Source organism: Sorex araneus, chromosome 4 (assembly GCF_027595985.1).
Source record: "Sorex araneus isolate mSorAra2 chromosome 4, mSorAra2.pri, whole genome shotgun sequence".
Classification (NCBI taxonomy): Eukaryota; Metazoa; Chordata; class Mammalia; order Eulipotyphla; family Soricidae; genus Sorex; species Sorex araneus.
The window spans coordinates 69222891-69250461 of record NC_073305.1 but is presented as its reverse complement, the minus strand read 5'-3'; the positions used below and the strand labels follow the sequence as shown (position 1 = coordinate 69250461).

The 27571-nt window shown below is 40.2% G+C and overlaps 1 protein-coding gene across 7 annotated transcripts in view; it reads left to right on the top strand.

The window, feature by feature from the left end:
- FOXP1 (forkhead box P1) overlaps positions 1-27571 on the top strand; it is a 793034-nt gene that overhangs the window by 406415 nt on the left and 359048 nt on the right. For all 7 annotated transcript variants that reach the window (XM_055137067.1, XM_055137065.1, XM_055137064.1 and 4 more), the window contains exon 4: positions 17627-17687. The gene's annotated coding sequence lies outside the window, so the exon portion shown is untranslated. The remainder of the gene's footprint in view (positions 1-17626; positions 17688-27571) is intronic.

The following is a 27571-nucleotide window of genomic DNA, read 5'->3' as shown; positions in this document are numbered from 1 at the left end:
ATTGTGCCACTGAATAGGGTTCTATAAAGTAACACATAAAAAGAGAAACGCCTTTAATTCATTTTTGGTTACATCTAGCTGAGGCTAAAGCCACGCCATATCTGTTTCCTTAAAATGTCATTTTAAAGGTATTGTGGTTTCGGAGCAGCAGCTGTGACTGAAAAGTATGTAAACTAAGCTGTTCTTGCTCATATCATTTTTATATTCTTATGTCAGACCAGAAGGCTGCTTTAAATTTATTTTTCATTGTGTATTAGTTCTAGAGCCTGGCTTTTTTTTTTCCTTCTTTGGAACATATGTTCTTGAGGATGTGTGATACTCAAGCACTTAAGAAAATCACAATTGTGGGGGGTGGGGTGAAGTACCAAAATAGTTTCTTATTTGACTATTATATTTGGGAAATTAATTAGGGGGAAAAATGAACTCTGCAAAGGAGAATTCTGGGGTCTAGCATCTGTGCTTTAGGAAATGAAAGAATTCGGGCATACTTGATGCAGTCTGTGAAAGGCAGTAACTTTTGAAAGCCCAAATTGCTTTCCCAAAAGGAAAATATTTTTGGTTGCTATTAAATGTAATTTATATTTATATTGCTACTTCAGGACCTTTTTTTTTTTCCGATGGGGTCATTTGCTTCAGTTCTTTGTTAAGGTTTCTATATAGAAATGTCCGTCTCTTGAGTCCCCCTTTGTGAATTCCCATTTAATAGGTGGTCATGGAGAAGTAGTCATTCCTGCCTCATGGTATCCCACACCTGATCAAGTGACGCTGCATGTCAGCCAGCAGAGGGTTCCAGGGGCTTGAGTCAAGGTGCCGCAGAAGGTACCACGACTCAAGGAACCAGTGTTGGAAACCCCCACACACACCTGTTCTGTATATCCCAGCATAGATAATGCCTTAAAACTCTGCTTGTGAATAAAAAAGAACTTTAGACAGAGAAAAACCTCTTTTTCCTAAAAGAGTTGTTAAAAAAAAAAAGGCAGAGTAGAAAGAATGAACTATTAAGAGATTTCCATGATAGCTATGATTAGATTACGAGTGTTGGTAATTTCCCTTAGAACTCTGGCCTGCTCTCGGAGAGCTGTTTCACCACCATATATATCCTTGCAGCTTTGGGATATAAATTTAGCCTTAAGAATTTGCCCCAGGACCTTGAGACGGGTGGGGGGAGGCTGACAGTTTGGTGGGAGGGTGTGGTGCCACAACTCTGGGTATTCCTGAAACATTAGAATTGTAAATCGCGGTACCTAAGAAAAAGGAAGGGCTGATATTCTAGATAAGTGTGTTGAGGATCCTCGTGTGCCTCGAGACGCCTGGAAATTTCAGGGGAAGAGCCAAAGAGCGCACTCGGAAGATTTATTTGAGGGCAACACTGCTTCCCAATAGAATAGCCCGTTCCAGAATGTAAATAGGTTTTGCATGTAGCCACAACGCACCAGTTGAGCTTATCTGAGAGGCTTTAGAGAAGGGAAGAGAGTTTTACCAAATTTGCGCTGGGTCATTAGTGGGTCTGTGACTATAAACACACACTTTAGCCTTCTCACAGGGAATTCTCTTCATTTTCCTTCGCTTGCCTATTAACCAAAGTGTGGAAATATCTCCTTCTCCACTTGCTTCAGTCCAGAGTCAATTAGAAGGAATTTTTGAGGGAACAAAACTGAGAGGAAAAAACAAGATGCCTGGAGTACCAAGTGAATGACTTTCTAGAATGTTCACTTGTTTAGAGTCTAGGCCCAGAGGCACTGGGCTGGCATAGTTTCTGGGACATTCTGAGTCCTGCTTTCATTATCCCTCCTCTTCCCTGTTCAGCGGACCCTGCTCTGAAATCTCCTTTTTACACGACTGATGTTTCCAGAAGCCACACGCTTGAGCTTGTGCTTTTGCGTGCTTGTGGGAGTCACAGGCCCTTGAGCCTGCTTCTGTCCACACCACCTGTTTGGCCTCGGATGCAGACTGAGTCCACTTCCCAGGAGGAGGGACGACTGAACTAAACCTTTCAGCGCGGACATGTCTTCGACTCTCCTTGTCTGAGATTCCCCCGCTCCCCACCCCAGCCTCCCTTGGTGAGACCTGTTCTTTCGATTTAAAATTATGGGTCATGGGACCTAGTTGAAAATCTGCATGTATGTGGGCCTGGGCTCAATCTCTGCCCATAAAAGAAAAACAAAAGTCTGAATCATACCATTGGTACAGGAGAAATTCAAATTTTGGTCATGGAAAACATAAGACATTTCCAGTGATCTGCCCTCCCCACCCACCAGTGGTCTATTCCTTAAGTAGTCTTTGGGTAAACATGCTTAAAGAGTTTCTGGCTAAATAAATCCACCACTTTTTCCTCTCCCTCTCCCCCTCTCTCTTCCCCGTTCCCTTCCTGTCTTTCTGTCTTTCTTCTACCTTGTGATGCTGGATATCAGACCTCATGCATGCAAAGCAAGTGCTTCCCCACTACTCCACATTCCTCCCCAAATCTACCACCTTCAGCTTGGAAGGAGGTTTGCACTTTTCCTCCTCTTTCCCTTATCCCTCCTTTCACTGCCCCCCCCTCCACTGCCCTTCCCAACTTCCTCTCCCTACCTTCCTCCTCCTTCCAATATTGTTATTATTTCTGACACTGATAAAGTTCCAGGGCATGACTGGGTGGTGGTTCTAATCCCTTTTCTCCACCCCACTGAAGAAGCTCATGAAAGATTGTACAGTGTGGAAAGTGCCTTAGCAATTAAATAAAGCCTGGTTCATATAAAGAGACTTGTTTCTATATGGAAAATATGAGCTTTTTTTTTTCATGGACCAGGTGTGGATTAGTTCACTGAACCTTTCACCTAGCTGTATCCCCCCTTGTAATTCTTCTGAGGCATAGTTCAGCCAAGTCAAAGAAACATGTTATTAAAGGTGAGCTGAAAGGCATTTAAAAAATAAACAAACTGTTTTAAGATCCTAAATCAGTAACAGAATCTATATGCACAGACTTGAAAAGCACAAGAAAATGTGTCTCAGTACTTTTGGGTTTCAGACCAGGATTCGCCCTGGCCGTGTTTGAAGTTCACCCCAAAGTACTTGTTGGTAATTGGTGTGACAGCAGCTGACGCCGAGCTTGGATGGTAGATCTTTTGTGGCCAGTGACTTATCCACCTCTGAGGTAGGTTATCACAGATCTGTGATTCTGCAGCTAACACCAAAGTGGGGAGATAAGTACTCTGCATTAATTTTAGTCCATGTTTATAAATCCCCCCCAAATCTGATCCTCATATCCTCCTTTTCTCTAGCTTGTAGTTTGTCAGACTCTCAGGCATCCTTACAGGTTTGTAGAGATGGTCAGCAGTGAGGCACAGGATCTTTTAAATTTGCTTAAGGTCTCTTATCTTGGGCTATAAGAGCAGCCACTGAACCTGCAAGGCACTAAATAACCACCTTTTGGCTGTCAGTGCATCTTTTCACAAAAGCACATTAGGTACTATAACTAAACCCATTTTATGGATAGGAACACTGAGAGTTTGTGGACCTGATTAATTGCTTGGGTTCACAAGGCCACAGCAAGTGAGGTGCTGAGTTTGGAACTTGGGGCTCAGCTCTCTAGATTTGTGTTCCTAACCTGTGTGCAATCCTAGGTGAAGTTATACCATGCAGTGCTGTATTAACAATACTTTGTCTAACTTGAGGTTATTTGAAGGAGCATTGAGAAATCCAGATATGTATCTTGCAAACCCTCTCTTGTCTCCCCCCCACACAACATTTTCCCCAATTAAAAATTTTGTTTTGTTATTTTCTTTTGTTGCTTTTGAATTCTCGTCATTTGTCAAGTTTAGCATTGGATATTAGTCATTTGCATCCTGTTCTTCTCCCTTAGATTTGCTTAAATCTAAAAGATGGTGACGGTGAAAGGCATTATTTTCCCAACTTTAATTTCATTCCAAATAACAGCAACAATAAAAGGAGAGAGGGAGCTAGAGCGATAGCTCAGTGGGTAGGGTGTTTGCCTTGCACGTGGCCAACCCGGGTTCAATTCCTAGCATCCCATATGGTCACCCCCAGCACCGCCAGGAGTAATTCCTGAGTGCATGAGCCAAGGGTAACCCCTGTGCATCGCCGGGTGTGACCCAAAAAGGAAAATAAAAATCTAAAAGGAGAGAGATTTTCGAGGGCATCAGTTCTTGGCCTGGGAGATGAGAAGCCTGCGTTTGTCAGAGGGAACACAGTGCTTTTTCCATGGACAGGCTGGATTGCCAGAAATGACCCCAGCCCCACTCCTGCCAGTTCATTAGCAGTAAAGGGAGCGGGTGCAAAGGTGATGAAGGGCAGCTTCATCCCTGGCACTTTTAAGCTCTGTTTTGTTGAATAGCATGTGCTGAGCTTGTCAAAGTCATCTGCCTGTTTCAGCCATTCTTGTTTGAGGAATCTTAACTTGCTATATTGGGGAACCAGCATCATAGGCAAACAGCCATGCCAAGTTTCTACCAACTGTCCATTTTCGTTTATTAAGTTCTGGGGATATTCGGTGTCGCTTTATTGTCGTTACAATGAAAGGTTCCCTTGCATCAGTATTAGCAGTGTCCTATACACCTCAGAAACCTTTCTAAGTTATGAGTCAAGGAGAGTAGCCCTAAATTATTCTGGCTCTTCTGAGTGTATAGTGGGGGGAGAGGTGGTGAGTTTTTACAAATGCCTCATGATGGGAGGAATTGAGGGGACTGGGATTTGTGCATGTCAGGGAATTCAGGAAGAGAGGCATGGGAAAGGAAATGGGATGAAAAGGTGCCAGGAAAAATTGCCTCACATTTGACGTTTCTCTGGTGGCCCAAAGGCAAACTTCTACTTTTGGGTCACTTGCAAGCACTGTGGGCATGCAGTTGCCAAGTTTTGCAGTTTTAAGGACTAATAAAATAAGGACCTGGGTAAAATGGGAGACTGTATTTTTAGGGAATGATGGGTGGGAGGTCTCTCTACCTATACTGGCCTTATGAGTGGATTTCTTCCTTTTCTAAGAGCCACACCTAGGTCATTGCTCACAGACAACTCCCAGTGGTACTCAGGGGTCACTCAAGGGTCATGTGGGGCTGGGGATTAAACAGGGGTTCTAACGTGCAAAGCGTGAGCTTCAGCCTTTTGAACCATCTCCCAGCCTCTTATTCCCTCCCTCCCTCCGTCCCTCCCTCCCTCCCTCCCTCCCTCTCTCTCTTAAACACACACATACACACATAAACACACACCCACACACCCCTATCTATATTTATTGTTTATTTCTTCCTTCTTTTCCCTTTGTTGTTATTATGGGGTCATAATATGCATCTGGCATGGTGCTCTCACATCTGGGTTGGGGTCGTCTAGGCCACACTCTGCAGTGTTTTGGGGGCTACTTCTGGTCTGGTACTCAGGGATCACATTCGGAGGCTCTTGTGCCTGAGACTCTGTGGGACGGAGGATGATGCAGAGCTCCTCCACCTCCACCTCGTGCTCTGCGCTGGGAGCTCTCTCCCCAGTCCTGCTTCCTTCCGTGCCGCTCTCCCTGGGGGCTGCAGCCCAACTGGTGGCGCTGGCACACTTGGCTGCGGTGCGTGTGGACAGCACACTCCTTTAGTTGCGGTGCTTGTGTGGGTTCTGGGATGTCCACACATGCTGTTGTGAGGTGTGCCTTTAGGCGCCACCCTGGGGCACACACACATGCATATCCTGAGAGAGGTGCTCATACAGTTTTCAGTTGTGGTGCTACCACAGGCCTGACTGCAGTACTGTCAGAAATCACCTGTGGTGCCAGCAATCACAGATAGCAGAGCCACTCGGCTCAAATTGGTGTGTGCAATGGCCCCGGGGTCTGGGCTCATAGCCTTATATGGGCAGTACAGGTTCTCTGAGCCACGGGTCTCTTCCCTAGACCCCGAACATTCAGTCTTTTTGTTTGTTTTGGTTTGGGGGCACACCCGGCAGTGCTCAGAACTTACTCTTAGCTCTGCACTCAGGCATCACGTCTTGTGGGGCTCAGTGGACCACATGGAATGCTGGGGATTTAACCTGCTTGGCCACATGTAAGGCAAGTGCCTTGCTCGCTATACTACCTCTTCAGCTCCAGGATTCGGGCTTGAGTGCCTTTCACGTGGAGCTGATATGCCCAACATACAGTTTGACTGTGGAGCCACTCTGGGTCTTCTCTCCGAGCACCCGGGATGTCAACTGCTTCAGTAGGAATAAAAACTCTGTAATGAGATAGGAGAATGTGGACATTCTACCCACCTGCTGCTTGGTATTTTTCTTTTCTGTGTATGACAGTTGAAATAGTAATTCCACCATTCCACAGGGATAATGTGAGCAAGGAGCACTTGCCTTCATGGAGTTTAGATTCAGATAATGTGTCTCTAACTGACGTGCATGCAGTTCATTAAGTCGTGGTACTTGCACGTGTTCCTCAGCTTAGTACCAGGATATCGTGAGCAAGACAGTCAAGGAACACTTGCCTTCATGGAGTTTGGATTCTGATAATGTGTCTCCAGCTGAAATGCATGCAGTTGAGATGAATATGACCTGTTTTATCTCTTGTGTAAATTCTCCCAGCAGAAGCAAACAAAATCAGTTTAGCTGCAGATTGGATCTGCCAGGAGCCAGATGTGGCTATAGGAATATCTTTCCGAACATGTCATCTGGCTGCAGCTGTGCTAACCTAGGCCTGGTAGGCAGCCATGAGTCGAATCTGCCAACTGGTAGCCAGATACTAGTGCAGGCTTAAACAATTAGTGGAATCCCTCACCCGGTGGCTGGATTCACTGTGTATGTCCTAAGATTACGGCTGCATCTAGACCAGGAGCCCCTGTGGTCCTGGGAAGATATACCCAAAATCCAAAATTAGCCCCTTGAGAAGTGAGAGGGATGCAGGGGAGGTGAGAGACCAGTGTCAGAAAGAAAACAGAAGTAAACCAGATGTGCGCCCAGTCTCGCAGATGCTGATTCCAGCCAAGAGCCCTGTTCTGATCCAGGCCACTCACTGGCCCTGCAGAAAAGCAGAACTCTGTGTTTCTGAGGATGGCTTTCCCCAGCTAGTACTTTTTAATTGGTGTCCCCTTTATGTGAATCATTCACAATGACCTGGAGTGATTTGACCCAAACAGCGATTTCCATTAAAAGTCTTAATTTGCACCTTTGAAAGCTGTGCTGTAACTTTTCTAATACCTTATTATATCTGCCTGCCAAAATATGAATATTAAATAAATAGATAGCTTCAGCCTACCTGTATGGGGAGTTGTTTTATTTTTTTTTAATGAACTATAGATTTTCCAGTTACATGTGCTAGGCAGACTCTAGAGTTATATGAAGAAACACTGATTTCCACCCTCCTTGTCCAGCAAGTGCCTGATGCCACAGAAATTATTCAGCAAATGTTTGTAGGGTGAGCTGAATAAAGAAACGATCCAGTGAGCATGCTGACTTTTCAAGATTGTTGATTAAAATGTGAGTGTTATTTTCAAATAATAAGTAGGACAAACAGCCCATGATTTAGAATAAAAAGAAAAACAAATGAAGGTTTGATTGCAATACTTTCAGGATTCTTTGTTGGCTCCACATCGAAAGTCTAATTGTAACAGAAAAGGTAGAGATGTGAGTCTGAGTAGGACTTCTGCTCAGCCTCAGTGGAAATGGCCTGTGTGGACCTCTTTGTCACAAAGGGGCTTCTTAGTGGCTTTTCAAAGAATACCTAGTCTGAATAAGTAACAACCAAACACTGAGTGGGAAAAAATGTAAAGATGCTAGTTTATGTGTTAAAAACTAACTTTTGCATTCTGACTGTATTGTGTAAATTTGCCACACAGGAAACATAAGTGAAGCCATTTGGTTTTGTGGCATTGGTGTGGGCTGGCTAAGGGGGTGGGGGATAAAGTTGAGGCATTGATATAGTATGAGGCAAGCCAGATGGTTGCATTACACATCTTTTGTGTTCTTGTTTGCTTCTTAAAGCAGTTGCAGAATTTTGCCCTTGGCGATATTTTCCTCCTGCTTGTATGTTCTGCTACAAATTTACTTTTGTCAGAGTACTTTGAAAGAAAAGCCTTACTGTTAAAAAAAAAATCATTTTTAACTTACATTATCAACTTGTGAAGTCAACAGTGTGTTCATACAAATATTTTCTTAATGCTAAGTGTATTAGTAAACAGAGGGAGTATCAACTTTTCTTTTTTTCTTAGTCTACTGATTCCATCCATATTTTTTATCAATTCAGAAGAAGATATTTCTTAAAATGATGAGTGAGGGGTTGATGTTGAATGATTGGATGGAGAGATGCAGGGAGGAATGAGATAGCTAGACAGGCAGAACAGATGCATTGTTATTTCAGTAGTAATGAGACTTAGAGCTGATTAGAGAGATTGAACTTTTTCTATTACTCGAAGCCATTGCTCAGGTTGTGGTTCCTGTTGTGTTTTATTAGCTAGTCTGACCAGGTGGTATTTAAGTCAGAGTGCTTAAGGGTAAATTGGAGGGGTTTGTATACGTGTTTGCTTGGCATTTATTAGAACTGTTTATCACAGCAATGTTGAAATTTATATTTATTTTCGACTAATGGCAGATTATGTTTGCCCTCACCAGTGTCAAGGGATACTCTAGATATATTTCACCTTCTTAGAGAGAATGATGTTTCATCACGGAATGCTTTTAATAATGAATTGCTTTGGAGTTCTTTCTCTCCCCGTCATGATGGAATGCTTGAGAATAATTTAATGTCCTTTTCTCAGTTCAGTTTATCTCTTCTGCTCAAATGAGAGAAGAAAACACATGTAGGATCTTTGGGCAATGGTTTATTCTCCCATTGCATATAGATTTCCAGTGTTCCTTAGAACCTGCAATCCCTGATGAGAAAACAGGAAACTTACAGTCCTAACCTTATTGAAATCTCTGCCTGGTTTAGTCACAAGTCTGAGGCAACTCCTTCCAATAATGAAGCCATTGTACGCATCATATCTGATCAGTTCTTGAAATGTTTTAGTAAGTCTATCTTACAACATTATAAGAAGATAATCAGCAGCCTTAGAAGGTCCCCATCTGGACGGTAGAGTTCTTTTACTGAAAGATGTTTTGCCTTTTTGAGATAGCTCTCGCGTTTCATCATCTGTTCCGCCGAGATGAAGTGCATATGAAAAGTCAGTGACTCTGAATCCATCTGTTGTTATTATTTTCCACTGATAATTGGCTTGAACAATGAAATGTCTGTGTCTGCAGCCTTTGAAACTGTACACCCTGTTTATTTTCTGGAGGTCTCACTGCAACTACTCCCCCCAGCTGCCCACCCTCACCCCTCCAGCTTACCGCTCGTGACGTTTGTGTGAGGATGACATCTTTGACTCTGTGCATCTCTATGTGTCACTCTGTATCTATAGTTGGCATATGGAATTTTGTCATTGCCCCTAGGTCCATGCGGTTTGCTCCTGTGTCCAGCACTCTGGTAGCAAAGAACTCCATTGAGCTATAACTGTAGGTCTTGTCTTTATTTCACGATCCTCATTAAAATATTAATTTAGAGTGAAGTATCCAATACCTATGGAATGAGATAGTATCTATAATTGTATAATATATTTAGTTGCATGCAGGTATCCATGATCCCGAGCATTAATATTGGATTCCACTAACAGCACTTCCATTAGCCCACCCAGGATGAGATATAGATGGGTGGGACCACCCTCCAGAACTGCCAGAACAGTCATTAGACGCTCCACTGGGACGGACAAAGGCTTTTTCATAGTGATATACTGATTAAATTTTGTTCTATGGTTTATTTGTAGATCACTATCGTTTGTGGAAGGGAGTTATCTAATAATGCTTATTTGGAAGGTCCTTTCAAGACAAAATAATGAGCAGAATAGGTAGGCATCTTGAGTTTTTGTGGGAATCCCTCTTAGAGAATCTAAGTTTTAAAATCAGTTTGGGGGAATCTCTTCATTTTGTTTCTCCTTTCTCTGTGTTATGCCAGAATATGGTATAACATATTCTGGGGGTTTTGTTTGTACTTAATACTTCTTAGTAATGTATTTGTGTGTGTGTGGAAAAATGATATAGGCAGAAAAGTGTGAATGAAAGAAACTTGCTTTTGAAATTATTTTTATGCTACCCCCCCTCCACCTGCCCTTAGCGCGCATCATACTGACTCATTCTCAGAGGCAATGAGGGCTCTGTGTGACCTGCTGTTTAGAATTGTAATGATGTAGACACATCTTCTAGCTGAGTACTCCTGGCTTAGCCCCCAAAGTATAATGTGGTACTGGAGGGGAATGAATGAACCAAATCTTATTTATGTTTCATAGAGATCATTTAATACTGCAAAAGTTATTTTAAAGAATAATTAACTTACTGAGATGAACGCATAGGCATAGTAAGAGGTTAGTGATCATCGTCAGGTGTCTCCGAGAGAAGCTGAGAAAAGGCTGTAGTGAATTTGTCCTGAATTGTGTGTGTGTGTGTGTGTGTGTGTTTCCTCAGGCTGAAATTCCTCAGTTCTAGGGACAATTATGTTGAGGTATGGCATATTTTCTGCCGAAATGGAGAAAATTGTTGACTGTAATTATGTTATTTAATTGAAATTATAAGTGGTTGAGACCACTCAGTTAAAAGCATCCTTCCTAATATATGGGTAATGTTTTTAAATGAGTGGTCATGGATTGGTGACATTCGAAAGGCAGGCATTGGGGATATATTTTTTGGAGGACTCCAATTATTTTCCTTAAATGATTAGTGAGCTAAAAGAGTAATTAAATCGTAAATTTTTTCTGGTTTATTCGTTTTCATTAGGTATGTGTGAGTATTATAGGTGTGAGTATACAGGTCCATTTGTGTGCAGGTGTTTTTCCCATGTATTTTTGTTATGTATATGAAACGTATCTTTGGGTTGGTACAGATCAGTTCATAGTATCACAGGCAGAGAAACAGATCTACCTCTGACCTTAAATTGCGGCTGGAAAAATGTGATTGTTTAAAATTCTCATTGAATATTAAAGATCTAAATGCAGAAATGCGGGCTACGATAAAACTCCACTACTCTGCCTTCTGCCAAGTTCTTGCTGGAGTAGCTGGAGACACAACAATAGCACTACATTCCTTGCACTAGCTCTCCACCCCCCACCCCTCCACCCCCGTTCTTAATTACTAATTAATGCAATTCATTTTAATTGTTATTATAGCAACATAACATTTAACTGGCTCCGGTTAGTCCTTGTCCCCTGGAACAGGCGGTGTCTCCTGTCAGAGAGAGGACAGGTAGAAGGCACAGCGGGCGTCTGATTGAGCCAGTTATTCATTTGCTGAGTGTTTGTGTTTATGCAAAGGGGCCTCTTCCTGCATATTTAATCTAGAGTAAAGCAGTGGCTTTTGTTGTGTTTAGCCCACATACCTTCAGTCCTTCCTCACACCGCCGCCAGCCCGGGAGCCCCGCAGGCTTCTTTCTAAGCGTCTGTAGTTTCTCCCTCACAAACTCAACTTTCTTCTTCCCTTGCATGAAAATTGCTTGTCGGGCCCCAAAGCTTTCCTTCCTCACCATGAACCGGTAAGTGTGGGCTGAAGCCAAGGCTGAGACTTTTGTTTCATTTTACAAAATGTTGAGAGACTACTTGGCTGCCCTCCTGACAACAGTTCTGGTGGGTTCCTGGGCCTTTGTCAGTCGTCGGCCGCTTTGAAATGGACAAGTACAGGTGCCTCTTTGGGAAAGTGGCTAAAATTTGGATTGGCAGAGGCTGGCTCTTGGGACCTGGGGGGAGGGAGTTGGGGAGGAAGAGGGGGGGAGCACAGAGAAAGAAAGAGAGAACAGCTTTATTATTCTTTGTCCTAGCAAATCCTGTTTTGTAACTATCCTGGAGATAATGCTGCCATTGTTTGCTAAAAGCCTTCAAACAGTGTGCTAGAGCGAACTGCAAAAAAAGCAGCGAAACTCTGCTCCTGTATTGTCTGCCCCGGCCTGGGGTCCTCCCCGAAGGTCTGTGCCGGAATAGGAAGGGTTTTCTTTGGTGGAAATGGAATCGGCTCTTCATTGATATTAATAGCACACTAGAGATGTTGGCCATGATGCTGGAGAGGCGGGTGGGAGGGAGAGAAATCTGATCTGGTGGGGGTGGGGGCGGAGATGACAGCCTCTTGGCCCCGCGCTGGAGGAGCCGTCTGTCCAGCCCAGCCTGCATAATGGTATCCTGGCTTAACTGTTTGCTCTAGGAATTTTAATCTTGAGCTGTTTGTTTTACTATCTGGGGTCTTGCTATTTTTTGTTCCTGTACTGTCTTTAGAAAGCACCAGATTCAGGTTGAATCCAGTCTTTGGAGGAAAAAAAAAATAAAGTGAATGAAAAGAAAAGGACTCAGAAATTTGAGGCACTGTGGCACACAGAACAGGATGGGAACGTTCTACCATGTCTACCAGTATCAGCACTGGCGGAGTAAACGCCGCGTCTGAAGGCAGAGCCACCGGAGGAAGATTTGTCCTATGTAAAGATTTCTCAGGGACTAGGAATTGTAGCCGCTGTTTCTGGAGGAGTTTGCCTCGACAGTTAACTGTTGTCTCTGTTTGAGTAACTCTTTCCAACAGAAGGGTGTGCTGTTCCCCCGCAGGTTGGAAACTGTGAGAATTTGAATAAAATTTTATCAACCTTATTAAAATATGTAGGGACTTGGGTCTTCTTGGGTACAAATCAGTCTCGAGACTTCGAAGCATGTATTAACAGTGAGGCTGAGGAAGGTTTTTAATAATAAAATTACAAATACCTTATCTAATTGTAAGTATATGACTTTTATACTTGGTTTTTAAGGGGAAAAATACTTTTTTTTTCTGAGGAAAAGTAACTCCGTCAGAGCACCTTCTGTGATTAGCGCTATTGTATTCTTAAATTTTGATTGATAGAGATAATAGTTTTCACTTAAAAATACAGACAGGTACTTTAACTTTCCATGACAATAGCTATTTGCATTTCTTTTATCTTTTTGTTTAACATCTGTGGGGGTTGGGATGGATTTGATTATTAACTCTTATTGCACACTAAAGGTAAATCTAAAACAAAGGCTTTGTTGGAGCTTCAAAGAGAAAACAGCAAATATTGTTTTTAGGTTTCAACATTTAAAGGCTGTTAAAGGATACCTATAAAATATTTTCACATGACCATGACCAGGGTTTTACTTTTCTCGAAAGGTAAAAGAGAGGGTTTTCTCCCCCCCCTCCACCACCATCAATGTGGTGGGCCATCGTGGCATTGCTGTGGGCTGCCAGCCTGGAGTAATCCCACCGACCAGCCTCGGCCCTGTGCCCACAGCAAGAGGCTAACTCTACTTCCGTGGTACTGGAGCTGTCTTAAGAGCATGGACCGGCCTCAGAGTTAGGGACTTTGTGTTGGTGACGTCACCGAGGATAAGGGAAAGCCAGTGAAAATGTTCCTTGCAGCTCAAGAAGGGGGCTGCTCTGGGGAGGAAGGCTCCAGAGCGGTCGCTTTCACTGACAAGTAAAAGAACTGAAGTGCTGGTCCCTGCAGATCCTTGGTGATCCCGCGGTGTTCTCTTTCTTGTTTCTTTTCTTCCTCTCCCTCTTTCCCCATCTCCTTTTCAGCTGTTGCTCTCCTTGGTTCTCCTCTGCCCTGTTTTGGTTTGGGCACCACTCCCTGTGGTACTTAGGGCTTACTCCTGGCTCTGTGCTAGGAATCAGTCTTGATGGTGCTCGGGGGATCCATATGTGGTGCAGGGCATTGAACCAGGGTCAAGTGCCCTGCTAGGTCTCGGACCCTCTTGTCTCTTTACCACCCTCTTGGAACTTTTTGCAGACCTGACTTCGTTTTTGAAGTTTCTAGAACATAAATATTGGGCTCGATTTCACAATGGATTTTCTTGAGTGCAGAAAGTGACGTGACCTTTGTATGGTAATTTTTCAGCTCATCAAATTTGTACTGATAGATTTGTGTTTTTCTGAAAAACTTTTGGGAGGGGGGAAGATGTAACAGCCTACTTGAGTTAAGATTCATGAAAGAAACAGCAGTCTCTTGGAAATTGGCCCATTTAGACCTTCTGTCTTCTGAGATGAAGTATATGTCACTTGATTGGAGTATTGGTGGGTGGGGAAGGTGATCTGGGAAGTTTGAGTCATGTTTCTGGGCTTGGAGAGAAGGGGTCCTCTGGCCAGAGACGAGCTACCACTAAACCCGATACCTTTGGATGGGCCCGGGAGCTGACGTAGCTCATCTTTGTATCTCTGTTGATACTAACACACAATAGGCTCACAGCCAACATTTCTTGGGCCAGGGTGAGATGGAGTATGTCAGCCATCTTTCAAAGTCACCTGTGTAATGGTATATAATGAAATATAATGTAGAAATCCTGAAGTGAATCATTTCCTCTCACTGCCATGGAAGGAAAGGGGCAGATACTTTTAATGGGAAAAAATAGGGCATATATTGTTCATTCTCAGTCCTGTGAAATGCAATCACACCTCCATGCTTTCCTGAAACTTGGTTCCAGCTAAGCCATACCAGTTGACACTATGAATTATTTATCACAAAGATTAAGTTAGGGGCAAAATAAACCCATAGAAAATATAACATTGAAGCATTTTAAGAGGTCTGTGGAGCAAAATTCTTGATAGGGGGCAGAGAGAGGCATTGGGCAGAGAGAGGATGATGAAGGTACATTAAGTTTCCCGACCTAAGGGTCACAGCTTAAGTTTGAGGTCTTGGTCAAAGTGTTTATGGTCACCAGTCGCTTCAGGTAAATTATACCATTGCTAGCCACATGAAGAGGCAGCACACAGATCAATACTAGTATTCACAGGATCTTAGTGTGTAGAAAATGACAGAAAGGAAACCAGCAGTTTCTATCAACTGTGTTCCTGACACACTTAAAATCTGAAGCCAGTAGGAAGCTTAAGAAAGAAAAATGAAAAAAACTGCAATTCTTAATGTCACCGCAATGAAAAAAATAAGGGACACTTGTAGGGGAATATTTTTCATTAAAAATTGTATATGCTTTACACGGTCATTTCACTTTAACCTTGGCACATTTACTGTCAGTAAGCATTCCGTTAAATTGTTGATATATTTGATAAACAGAAGTTTTTGTTTGGGAAAAAAAGAGCAAATATGGTTTTGCAAACAAATGCTTTATTCTTCGGAAAAAATAACGAAATGCAGATTTTTCTCCTAGTTGTTGGGATTCTTTAGACTGGTGATGGCGTAGGCTCAGGCCTCTGTCCTACTCCCTAATTTTCTTGTTTATTATATTGACACATTTCATTTAATTTAGTGTGATGGCAAACAGCTGTTGAACTATTACTCTTTTTCTCAGTAAAGCTAGAAAAATATCTTTTAGATTACTTTGCTACCACATACTAAAAACTAAAATCAACAGAAATAAATTACTGAGTGATCAAATGTGTGGTCAAATACATTGAAATTTGAAATTTATGGAACTTCAAAATGGAGGAAAAATGAGATTTGTATACCAGGGTCTGTTTATGTTTTTGTTGTTGTTGCTGTTCTTGTGTTTTGATTTTTTTTTTTCACATTAAAGTAGGCGGTAAATGAAGGCTGTTTTGTATTGCCTTTGTAAGCTAGGTAGTCAATTGCATAATTCTATCATTATTATCCACCGCACTCCCACCTCAAGGGGAAAAAAAAAATGACATTTGAAAAGTTTGTGAGGGTGACCTAGTGAACTGCTCTCTGTCCATACGTACAGTACTGTGGAGAAAGGGGAACTAAGACAGTCCTGATAATTACCTAAAAATATTCTGTAGCATTGAACACAATGCTAGATAGAACTTTAAGCTATTTCAAGTGTTTTTAAAAGAAATTAAATTTTAATTAGCTCCAGTTGTTTGCCAGCCATATCTGATAGGAATCTCAATCTTCTTTGCACAGTTTAATACTGTACATTCAACTGCCCAACACACGAAAATAGACACAAATCAAAAGATAAACATGAAAATTAGTGGAGAGTGCATGTGTTTATGACCGTCTCAAATAAGAAGGGAGAAAGGGCATTTGTGCCTTGATCCGGGGAGAGTCTCCCAAAGTTCACTTCCCTGTCTGCAGTATGATGCCAGGTGGAGATGGGCATTTCCGGCGTTCACGATGTTGCCTGCCTTGCTCTCAGATGAGCTCTTATTTTTGTGGCTTGGGCCGTTCTGCAGATCTCTGCTTCACCTCGAGGACCCCAACATACTGCCCTCGGTTTTCTTTTCTTATCACCACTTGTCCTATCACAGAATTCTCACTACAGGAGAAACCAATCCCGGAGGCACATATCAGCAGCGAGGCACAGGATTTTCATTTTCAATTTGAATTGTTTTGTGTCAAAACAAAAAGGGCTGGGGCAAGTTGCAAAATAGTAGTTTTGGGTCCCAGAGTCAGGGTTTTCCCCACCCAAATGGTGAACATTTATGGTGAAAACCTCCAATTTCCTCTTACAGTAAACATGAAAATGATGATTTTACTCAGAGCCTGCATTTTTTCCCCCTCATTCTTAATGGCAAGAATCTACATACACTTGCTTGTGGAAATGTCATAAATTGGCCTTGGATCAATTCCTCAAAGATAGTATACACCCAAGTGCCATTTTCAAATTTTTAGCCTTAGTGAAATAAGATTTAACTCTTGTCAGGGATATTTGTCTTTTCTCATTTGGGGCCAATAGCAAGAGAGATAAGCAGGGGTGTATTTCTGTATAAAATTAAAATCACTTCATTACACACTGCTCAAGACTGTGCAAAAGTATATTCGTAATTTAGGAAAACGATGATGATGATTTCACCATCTTAAAAATAATTATATGAGCATTTGGTCAATTGATGAGGAATGTATCCTATACCCCGCTAATAACTTGATCTAAATTAATAAACAAATGTTTTTCTTTTCACTTGTGCCATATGTTGATCCCAGTTACATGGGCAGAAAGAGGCAGCTTGTAATGTTTCTTAAAGGATTACACACTGTTTTGCATAGGGAAGTATGCAGAGGCAGGACTAGTTGTGGGATCAAGCATGTTCCATGATTTCTTTGTTTTAGGAAGCTTGATTTCTATTGTTTGTGCCATTTTACGTGCACCATTTAAAAAAAATAGTTTATATATGCCAAATGAAAACCATTTCGTGAACAGCTTTTACCAGCAATTTACCTCCCTCCTCACCCATCTCAAAGTGAAAATAGTTGTGCTGCTTCTATTCATTTAGAAAAGTCCAGAGTGGCACAAAACAGTATGTCTACAAGAGCTGACTCTCTTGTAAAGGGTGGGGGTGGGGGGATAAGCCTCGGTTTTAATGAAATTAGAGATGTTGTGGATGTTAACCAAACAGACACATTTTAGTAGCAGCCTGGTTTCCAAAAACAAAGGTCTGTGAGTCATGTATTATTCCACATGAAAATAAATCGATAGACTACAGGATGAAAAAAGTTCATAAGCCCAGCTGGAAGTTTCACCTTTATTTTCACTTTTTTTTTCTGTCCAAAGTTGATATTATTGTCTCGAAGGGCTAAAAGGCATGTGGTTCAGATCAGTTGCTGGTCTTCGAACTTTTTTGTGTTAACTCTGAGAGCCATTTTCCAATAGAGAGAGCTCACTTTCCTTTGTTGCTTCCCTGCATCTGTCTATGCAATGGGAGGTTATTGCTTTTTCTTGACATTCAAATTTTCATGTTCTCTTGTTTTTAGGGTAAGAAGTGACCTTTGGAGGTGACTATAACTGAAGATTGCTTTACAGAAGCCAAAAAAGGTAAATTCAACTAAGATTAGTGGAATTGTATCTGGGGCCAAATTATCACCTTCTAGGCTTTTTCCTTCAGTTCTTATCTAATTGCAATGAAATACACATGCACACACACACACACACACACACACGTGTGTGTGTGTGTGTGTGTGTGTCTAAGTACATATGCACCATTTGGGGGAGGTATTCGAAGACAATATTGCCCTTGAGAAGTGGCTCAAAGAATCATATACATTCTCCTTCCTTCCGCCAAATGTTGTTTAAAAATTTCCCCTCCTTGTTGAAGAACTTGAATGTTCTGGTCTTTTCTTTCTTTTTTTTCCATTGTTGACTTGGTAGGTTCAAAGTTAGGAAGGAATATTCACATCACTAAAGTGGTGATTCATAAAATTAACTTGCTGCAAACAAGAGCAGCGTATGTCAGTATGCTGTGCTGCGTGGTGTCGTCTGCTTGATGCTCATCTGGCGGCTTTATAATCACCCTCTTTCAGAAATTATTAGTTAGGCACCATACCAACTTGCCACATTGATGTAACTGCTGAGCGGCGTGGGGCAGAGCCCCATGATGTCAGCACCATGCTGCCCTGTTCTCTTGACCTTGCTAGAGGAAATCAAATGACTACTTGATTTTAAAATTAGAGTTTTCAGAGAGACTTGATGAATTAAAGTTAAATTTAATTTTCACTAATTCACATTGGGGTGGGGAAAGACAGGGACTCTGGCTTAAATATCTCTTGGTAGGACACATTTTCCTAATTCCACAAGTCTCTCAGCTGAGGATGATGCTGGCCGTCCCTAGGTTCATCTTGTAGGTCAGTTTTGCCATCTGTTTCTTAAAGATTATTTTTATTTTTCAATTTTAACCATTAATAGTGTCATTTTGATTTAGTAGATTTATGTCTTGCTGCCCTGTTGTTACTCAGATATTATTTAAGTTCATGAATTTGTAAGCTACATACTTCTTGCTTTTTATTTTAGTTTATTTCATTTTACTGATTTTGAGGCCCACTCGGTGATGCTCAGGGGTTACTCCATAATGACTCTATGCTCAGGGTTCACTCCTAGCTGCACTCAGGGGACCGTATTGGGCACAAGCTATCAAACCCGAATCAACTGCATGAAAGTCAAGCTCCCTACATGAACCCAGGTTGGCTGTGTGCAAGGCAAACAACCTACCTGCTATATACTGTTGCTTTTTTTCAACCCCTCATTGGTTTTGTTTTTAACATCACCTAGGATTTGGGGGTTTTAGAACAGTACTTACATAGGATTGGATTTAGGTTTTTATTATCGCATTCTTGCATACTTGATTTGAGACAAAACAGTTTACCACATTTCACCATCTATTCTGTTTAAGTTAAATCTCTGTTAAACATGTTTGTCCTCCAGAAAGATCCATCTTTTTGAGATGTTCCAGCATGGATGGGGTTAATCCCCAATAGTAATTGGGGTTATCAAATCAGAGCATGACTTTTGGCAAAACACTTTCCCTTGTTGAGACTGTTTGCAAGTTTCAAAACTGAAGGCATACTCTGTTTGGGGTATCTGCAAGAATTTTCTAGAAAGGGTGTATAATTGTAAATATTTTCCATGGTGCTGACCCCTCTATTCCAGCCATAGCTACTCTGCTTGGCTGTGAGTTGTATCTCCTGTGTTGAGCTACAGCTCACCAGATGTTCATCTTGCAAACTGTACCAGGTGTTTAACCAATCTCGTGATGGTAGCAAAGGTTTTTGGTGAATCTAAAACATGATTAAACGAAGCAGAGAAAGTGGTTGAAAAGACCAAATGGCAGCTTTAGAGTAACATTATTCCTACAGTTCCAAATAAGGACTGCATTAGTCAGTTTCTGTTGCTTATTTTGGAATTACCTCTTAGCATGAACTATTTTTCTTCTGACTTGATGTCTTTATAATGTCCATGCTTATACACATGACCTGAATATGGCCATGTTTACATTTGTGTGGTGTGATTATTTTTTCCCCAAGTCTCTAACATTGTTCAAAGTTAAAAATAGGATGAGTCAAGGGAAAATTTGGGAAAAATATTCGAGGAATTTGTCTTTGCATTGACTGGGAAAAGTAGAATTGTCAAGACATGTTATTTTGAGGCTGGAGAGATGGCTCAGATGGGCTGAGTGCAAGCCTTACATGCAAGAGATCCATCCGGGTTAGGTCCCTGGCATTGCATGGTCCCCCAGGCACCTCCGGGAACAACCTCTGAAAACTGTCAGATGTGACCCTTCACTGCACTCCCTCCAAAACAAGACTGTTATTTGTAAAATATCCTGCACAAATAAGAAATCACTTGTAAAATCTCAAGAGCACAAAAATCCTTTATGTGCCTAATATCTCTTTTCATGACACAGAAGCATCTGAATAATGAAGCTGTGACATTTTTCTTTTTGATGTGACTGCTGGGAAGCTCAGTGCTAGAATTTTACTCAAGCCCTATAATTTAATTTTTAAAACTTTAACTTTTTGTTGTATATGGATATATAGTTTTGAGACTGAGGTGGGCATAGGGACCAGTTCTGGTTGTATTCCTAGGGGTTTCTTGAATGTGGGATTGAGCTCAGGGACCCACTTTTACTAAACATGTGCTCTGAACTATTCCTGTGGCCTTGTTGCTGTTATATATTGTCTGTCTGTCTCTGTCTGTCTGTCTGTCTATCTATCTATCTATCTATCTGTCTGTCTGTCTATCTATCTATCATCTCTGCATTATTGAAGAGTCAGTGAATTCTAGAGTTTCATATCAGCTTTGTCCTGTTAGACTTCCATGACAGAGAATATAGATTTCCAGATTTGACTCAACATATCTGAATTGTTATTGAAAGTCAAGCTTGATTTCAACAAATTTAATTTTGTCAAAAGTGCAATTTTATTTGCCTGCCGTGGTAATGCAGTGGGCAAGGTACTTGACTTGCATGTGGGTTCAATCCCTGGAACCATATAGAGTCTCCCTGAGCCCTGCCAAAAGTGATCTCTCAGCACAGAGCTAGGATTAAGAAGCCTTGTTAACCACTGAGTGTTGCCCCCAACCCTCAAAAAAAGAAAAAAAAGAACAGCAACAAATAAAAATCAACACTTTTTTGAGGGACTGTCCATACAGTATGTTTCTGGAGAGCTCATCCTGAGTTGGTGCTCTGGGGTCTCTTCTGGTATTGCTTAGAAGTCTATGTGGTACTAGGGTTGCAGCCTGAGCCTTCACTTGCAAATCATGCATCCAACCTGTTGAGCTGTCTCTCTGGCCCTCAAAATGTACTTTTTGAGTGAGTGAAATTTTCCCCTATGAAAAAAACACTTGAGATAGACATCTTTCTGTGTGTTCATATATTTTAAAGTCATTCTTTTTCCTACCCATTTAATATTTTATTATGTAATTTTCCTGCAATATTCATTCCTTTTATGCATTTTCTCCTACCTCACTATTTAAAAAAATAAGTATAGATGCAAATAAATAATAAATTACATAATTTTTTTACTTTTAACAAGTTTACTGATTCTTCAAACTAATTCACAAATCTTCCTTGATATTCTTCAAACTAATTCATAAATACCTTGATCTTCCATATAAAATTAATAATGTTCAAGATATAAAACTTCACAAATGGTACGTAGTATAGGTAGAATAGTTTCTGTTTCTTTCCAGTACATAAGTCTTTTAAAAGACAACTATACCATCTAGCAATGGTCTAGAAAATAGTACCAACTCTTCCATTACAAGAAAGATGTTGATGTCAAATGATAGAAATTTCTCAGTAAATGTCAAGCCCCAAATTTGAAATCTGGGAACCATTAATCATCAGTGTAGATGCAAATAAATATGCTTTACGTTGGTACTTTGGAAACTACTGGTTATAGGCATGAAAGTAGCCAGGCAAATTCAGAAAATTGGAGAATCAGATTTCTCAAATTTAGATTCAAAGGCCTGAAAATCAGAAATAATAGTCATCATAACTTGTGATATAGCAATTTTGTTCCATAACAGTCTGAGCACTTTCAGAATGGATCTAGCCGCCAGCATTTCTGAGGAGAGGCCAACAATAATTATAATCCCCACTTTATAAGCTGGTCCCATAGATGACTAACTTCTCCAAGGTTGTCTAAAACCTAACATTATTTTTGTTCGTTTTTTTTTGGTGGCCACACCTAGCGGTGCTCATGGCATGCTTCTTGCTCACTACTAGTGATACTCAAGGGACTGTGTTGTTAGGGATTGAACTTGTGCCTCTGGCATTCAAAGCATGCACTCAAACCTTGGAGTCCTTTCTCTAGGCCTCAGACCTAGCTTCTTAAACTGTGGGTTGTTTAAAAGGTCTCTGAACATATAATGATAAAAAATATTTCAAATCTCCAACGTGTTTCTGCAACAGTCATCCATGATGCATTTCTTTGGTGAAAAGGGGTTGCAAATGGAAAATGTTTAAGCAGCCCTTGATCTAGATTATCAAGACTGGAGCTAAAACAGGAACTAGTTCTGGTCCCAAATATGTCAATGTCATGGCTTTCTTAGTTGATGATTTTATAAATATTTATATGTTGTTCTCTCCTCTGACAGTTTACCCACAGGAATTATGCTTGAAATTTTAACCCAGGGGCCAGAGAGATGGTACAGTGGGTAGGGTGCTTGCCTTGTACATAACCAATCAGGGTTCTTTCCCCAGCATTCCATCTGGTCCCCTAAATCTCAACACAGTTGACTCCTGAGTCCTGAGCCAGAAGTAAACCCTGAGCTCTGCTCAGCGTGGCCCCCAAACAACCACCAACAACAAAAATTCAAATCCAATTTAAACTGGTTATCTCATATTCAGTCTTAAATGACATTGGTTGTTGATAATGATTGTTGTTACAATTAAATATAGATTATAAATAAATGGTCATTTTCAAGCACTAGGCACTTTCAAGTTTCATATATTGCTGATTCAGTGCTTTTTAAAATTAATCCACTTTTCTGCGAAAATGTTAAAAAATTTAAAAGAAAGTATCATTGCAATTTTTCTCACACCCCCATTTCCAGTTTCAGTTATTTTTGCTAGCTCTAGGAGTTACAAAAACTCTATTTTATAGATTTCACTCATTGTATTTTATGGATATAAATTATTTCTTTATAGTAGAAATATAAAGCTTAAATGGCTATTCCGTCACATAGAATATATTCATTGTTTCTTTTGAAATAGCATATTTATTTGATTTAAAAATTTACTTAAAATATTTTGAATTTGCCTAAATATTATAACAACAGTATTCTGCATTAAATATTTTCAAAATGGCCTCTTGATAGCTTGCAGGGTTTAGTTCATGTGACTTGATTCGTGAAGTTGTATTAAAACACAGAAAAAGGGCATCTTCATTTGAGTTACCAGATTACCATATTGGCTGAAATAACTATCTAATTGAGTTAGCACTGAAATATTTAATATTTACCCCAAGCCATGACAGACAGTATACCCATGTCTGGGTTCACTGTAAATGTACCACTGTCATCCCGTTTGTTGCTCGAATACGTCATGAATAGCTTGCCAGGCTCTGCTGTGTGGGCAAAAAAATTGTAGGTTTGTTATTTTTCAAAGTGATCACTGAAATATTTAATCTAGACAAACTATCAGGCAGGAGCCATAGCATAGCAGGTAGGGCGTTTGCCTTGCACATGGCCGACCCAGGTTCTATTCCTCCATCCCTCTTGAAGAGACCTGCACGCTACTGTGAGTATCTTGCCCGCAAGGCAGAGTCTGGCAAGCTACCCATGATATATTCAATATGCCAAAACCAGTAACAACAAGTCCCACAATAGAGACGTTACTGGTGCCTGCTTGAGCAAATTGATGAGCAATGGGGTGACAGTGATACAGTGATACAGACAAACTATCAATCACATAAGTAACTATATCGAATCTGTATAATGCTTTGGGGGAGTACTGCCATTTTGATGTTGATCCTCCCAACCCATGATCGGGGTGAGGGTGGGGGTATCTGTTTCCCCTTTATTTGGTCGAGGTGGGGGAGAGGGCTCGCTACCCAGCAATGCTCAGAGATCACTCGACTCCACACTCAGGAGCTACTCTTGGCAGGCTTTAGGGACCATGTGGGATGCTGGAGATCAAACCATACGGCCCTGCAGTATGCAAGGCAAACACCCCACCCACTGTATTGCCATCCTGGCCTCCTCTTTATTTCTTTAGTGTTTTGTAGGATTTGTGGCTTTTTTGGTGTATGCATGTTTGTTCTGAATAGGTCTTTGACCTCTTTGGTGAAGCCAGTTCTAGGTACTTGATTCTCTGAAGCACAATTGTGAATGGAATTTTTAAAAATCTTCTGGACTTCTGCATGTCTGACACTTTACCAGACAAATCCATTGTTTCTAGGAGCTTTTTTGTAGAGCCTTAGGGTTTTCTAAATATGCAAAGCATGATGGCTTGACCTCTTCATGTCTGGGTTGGAGCAGAAAAAAAAAGATAAGTTAATATAGGACATAGAGACCCTTCCTACATGCCTTAATTGGAACAGCAATTTGTTTCTCTCTAATATTACAATCTGGTCAAGTCTTCCTTGGACAGACAAGTTTTTGTATGCTTTTTCTTTGGAGTTTTATCAATTTCTTCATTGTAGACAGAACTTGGAAAAGTCCAAGATCAGAAAATTTTTTTAGTTAAAAAGTCATATACGTCATAGCCATTCATGTTTAATTAGTAAGAAAATGGTCAAATAGTAGTAAGAAACTACATTGACAGCATGAAATATCTTTCCTTGTGTGGCCAAGAGTGTGGAGAATACAGAATGGGAGAATAAATCTAAGGGAACAATTAGAATACCATGACTTAATTGGTTCTGTAGACTCAGTTCAGTAGTTTTATTCATTTATTTAAACATACAGTTGTACAAACATCATATATACATATATATGCAAATTATTACTGCAGGTGTTTACTGATGATTTTATTAAAATTGCTTGGATGATAGCTCTATATAAGGATACATTCTCAGTCCTCATAAAGTTTATATTCTAGAGAAGAAGACAGATATGAACAATGATGACACATTTTATCACAGGCATATATTGGTTTCTAAGAGAAAATATCCTATAACTGGGAGACTGGAATATCAAAGATTTATGTACTTTATAAGGAGACTGTTTTAGGTTAACCTAGTTTTGTTTCTTTCATACAAATGCTGATGTGTTATCAGATATGTTGATTTTTTTGTTAATGGCTTTTTTGAGTTATAAATCAGCATTACAGTTCAACTATTTAAAATATGCTGTTCAATGGCTTTTAGTATTTTTGAACTTTTCAATGATCCTCACAGTTAGTTTTAGTACATATTCATCAACCAAGAAATAACCCTAAATTGTTAGCAGTTACTACTTTCAACCTAGCTCAAACAATTAGTGTGCTTTGTTTTGGTGGTAGAAGTAGTGGTGGAGGCCGTGGTGGTCCACACCTGGAGATGCTCAGGGCTTATTCTGACTTTGTGCTCAGTGGTCACTCCTGGAGGTGCTCCTGGGACCATATGCAATGATGAAGATCAAACTGGGGTCTACGGTGTGCAAGACAAGACCCCCCCTGCTGTACTATCTCTCCAGCCCAACCATTAGAGTACTCGCTATCTATGTCGATTAACTTTTTCTGATATTTCACATAAATCAAGTCAGATATTTTACACTTTAATGATGTTTTTCATTAGCTTGTTTCTTAGAACATTAAAAATTTAAATTGTAAAACCTCAGTTTTATGTGTATTTAATGCCTATGACCAACAAAAATGGTAGCCTGAAGTATAATTTTCTTTCAAGGGATGAATTGGGAAGAAAATGCTCTTTGTATTTTCATAGAATTTACTTAGCCTTGCAACCAACAGTTAAACTTCAGAATTTAAATGTTTGCATTTTAAGCTAGCTGTTTTTAAACATTGTTAACCATAATGCTAAACTAAGTTAGTCTGTAAACAAGAGCTGTCTCTTTTGAATGTTAGTTTCAAAGAAAAAAATTAAATATTGATTTCCAGAGAAATATGCTCAATAAAGTTCATTTTCAAGCAGCAGTCATTTGTTGAAATGTACATGTAGGCATATTTAATAGTAAAGACAATATTTTCAGCAATTACCAAGTAGCCATATTTTTGCACAGTGAACAATAAAAAGTACAAGCCTGAGTAAGGAATGGTTTTATTCATCTTTTTGAAACAATACTCTTACACTTGCTCTTGCTTCTTACGATGTCAACAGTGCACCAACAGTTCACCTTGAGCATCTTAGAAAGTTCTTAGCTTAGCTGACTACTTAACAGCTTAACAAAGATGTAAGGAAATATTTACTGCCTTTCTTTGGCAATAAATATTTGCCTTTCTTAGTAAAACCCCAGGAAAAAACTTGAGGCTTAACTGTATGGGGGGTAAAAAAAGCCCTATGGATCTTAATACACTTGTGCTCACCTTGTTTGCAACTCGACTCATAGCTAGTAACTTCAGAATTTCTTTAGGAGTCAGCAAGTGGTTTATCAGTGATAAAATTCTTATCTGAGTCTATTTTTAAAAGTCGAAGATTGTAGTGACGCCCTCTGTTCAGTGCTGAATTTGGATTGGAAGTTACAGTGTCTTTTCAAAGACTATGGATGTAAGCACAAGGGTTGTGATTTAGTGGTAATAGCTTGTGCCTTGCATGTGAGAGCCCTCAGTCTGATCCTCACCAACTCAAAAAGAAGGGGAAATAGTACTTGGTGAGTGGAACTTCACGGAAAGAAAATGAAAATTAATCATTCAAATGTGTTTTCCCCTGTTCTTAATCTAAACTGTTAGACTTTGATGGCCTTTGAATAAAATGGGAGGAAAATGATAATTTTTTAAATCTGTCTTTCTGTTCAAATCCACTTCTTTTGAAATGTGAAAACCGTGCACATTTTCACTTGAATTCTGTATATTAGTTTGTATTAGCATGTAATTAAAGGTGGGTAATTTGTTAATTATCTGATACAATAATGAATTATTTAAAATTAGTTCTAATTAAAACTTTCTTGCAGCATTAGAAGGACTGTAAGGACTTCAGTCTCTGGGTTAGCCTGGTTCTTCCTGTCCCATTTCAGGACTCTGTCTCTGGAAGCCTGCTTCTGGTTCCCTCCTAGTGTCCTGAGCAATCCCTCAAGGCCAGAGGGAGTGTCCCAAAATCCATTCATTGTAGATTGTGTAACATAAAGTTTATTTAGATCAGTGATTTTCCTTTTATTATTATTTATTTAGTCACTATGAAATTACAAAGTTATTCATGATTCGGTATCAGCATACAGTGCTTTAACACTAATCTCTTCACCAGTGTTCACTTACCTTCACCAGTGTCAGTCATTGATTCTCAAAATAGGCATTGGGACCCATTGATAGGTGTGGAAATCTTATTAGTGGGTTGTGCCTAACAGTGTTTCAGCAAAGAGTAGAGTAGAATAGGCCACCACTTTCCAGTGTGGAAACCACTAGCCACAAATAGCTGTTGAGCACTTGAAGTGTGGTTAGTCCAAATTTAAGTGTGATGCAATTGTGAAAATTCACCAAGTATTTTGAACACTTTTTATGGAAAAAGGAAGGTAAAATCTTTGAGTAATTACTTTTTATTGATTTTATATTGAAAGATTATATTTTGGATTTGTATGTATTATGTATTACCAAAAAGGAAAATGTACTCTTTCTTGACTTACAATGGGCTTGTGTCGAGAAAGCACCATAGTTGAAGATAGTGATAACAGTGTCCTCTGTAGAAGAACCATGAAATGAATTTCAATTATTTATATTTTAACTCTTCCAGTATGATTGCAATTAAATATCTGACAGGCATTGTATAGTTATACATTGCCTAACACCAGGGGTTTGTTCTGAGAAATGTTTAGGCAATTTTGTTGTCAGACAA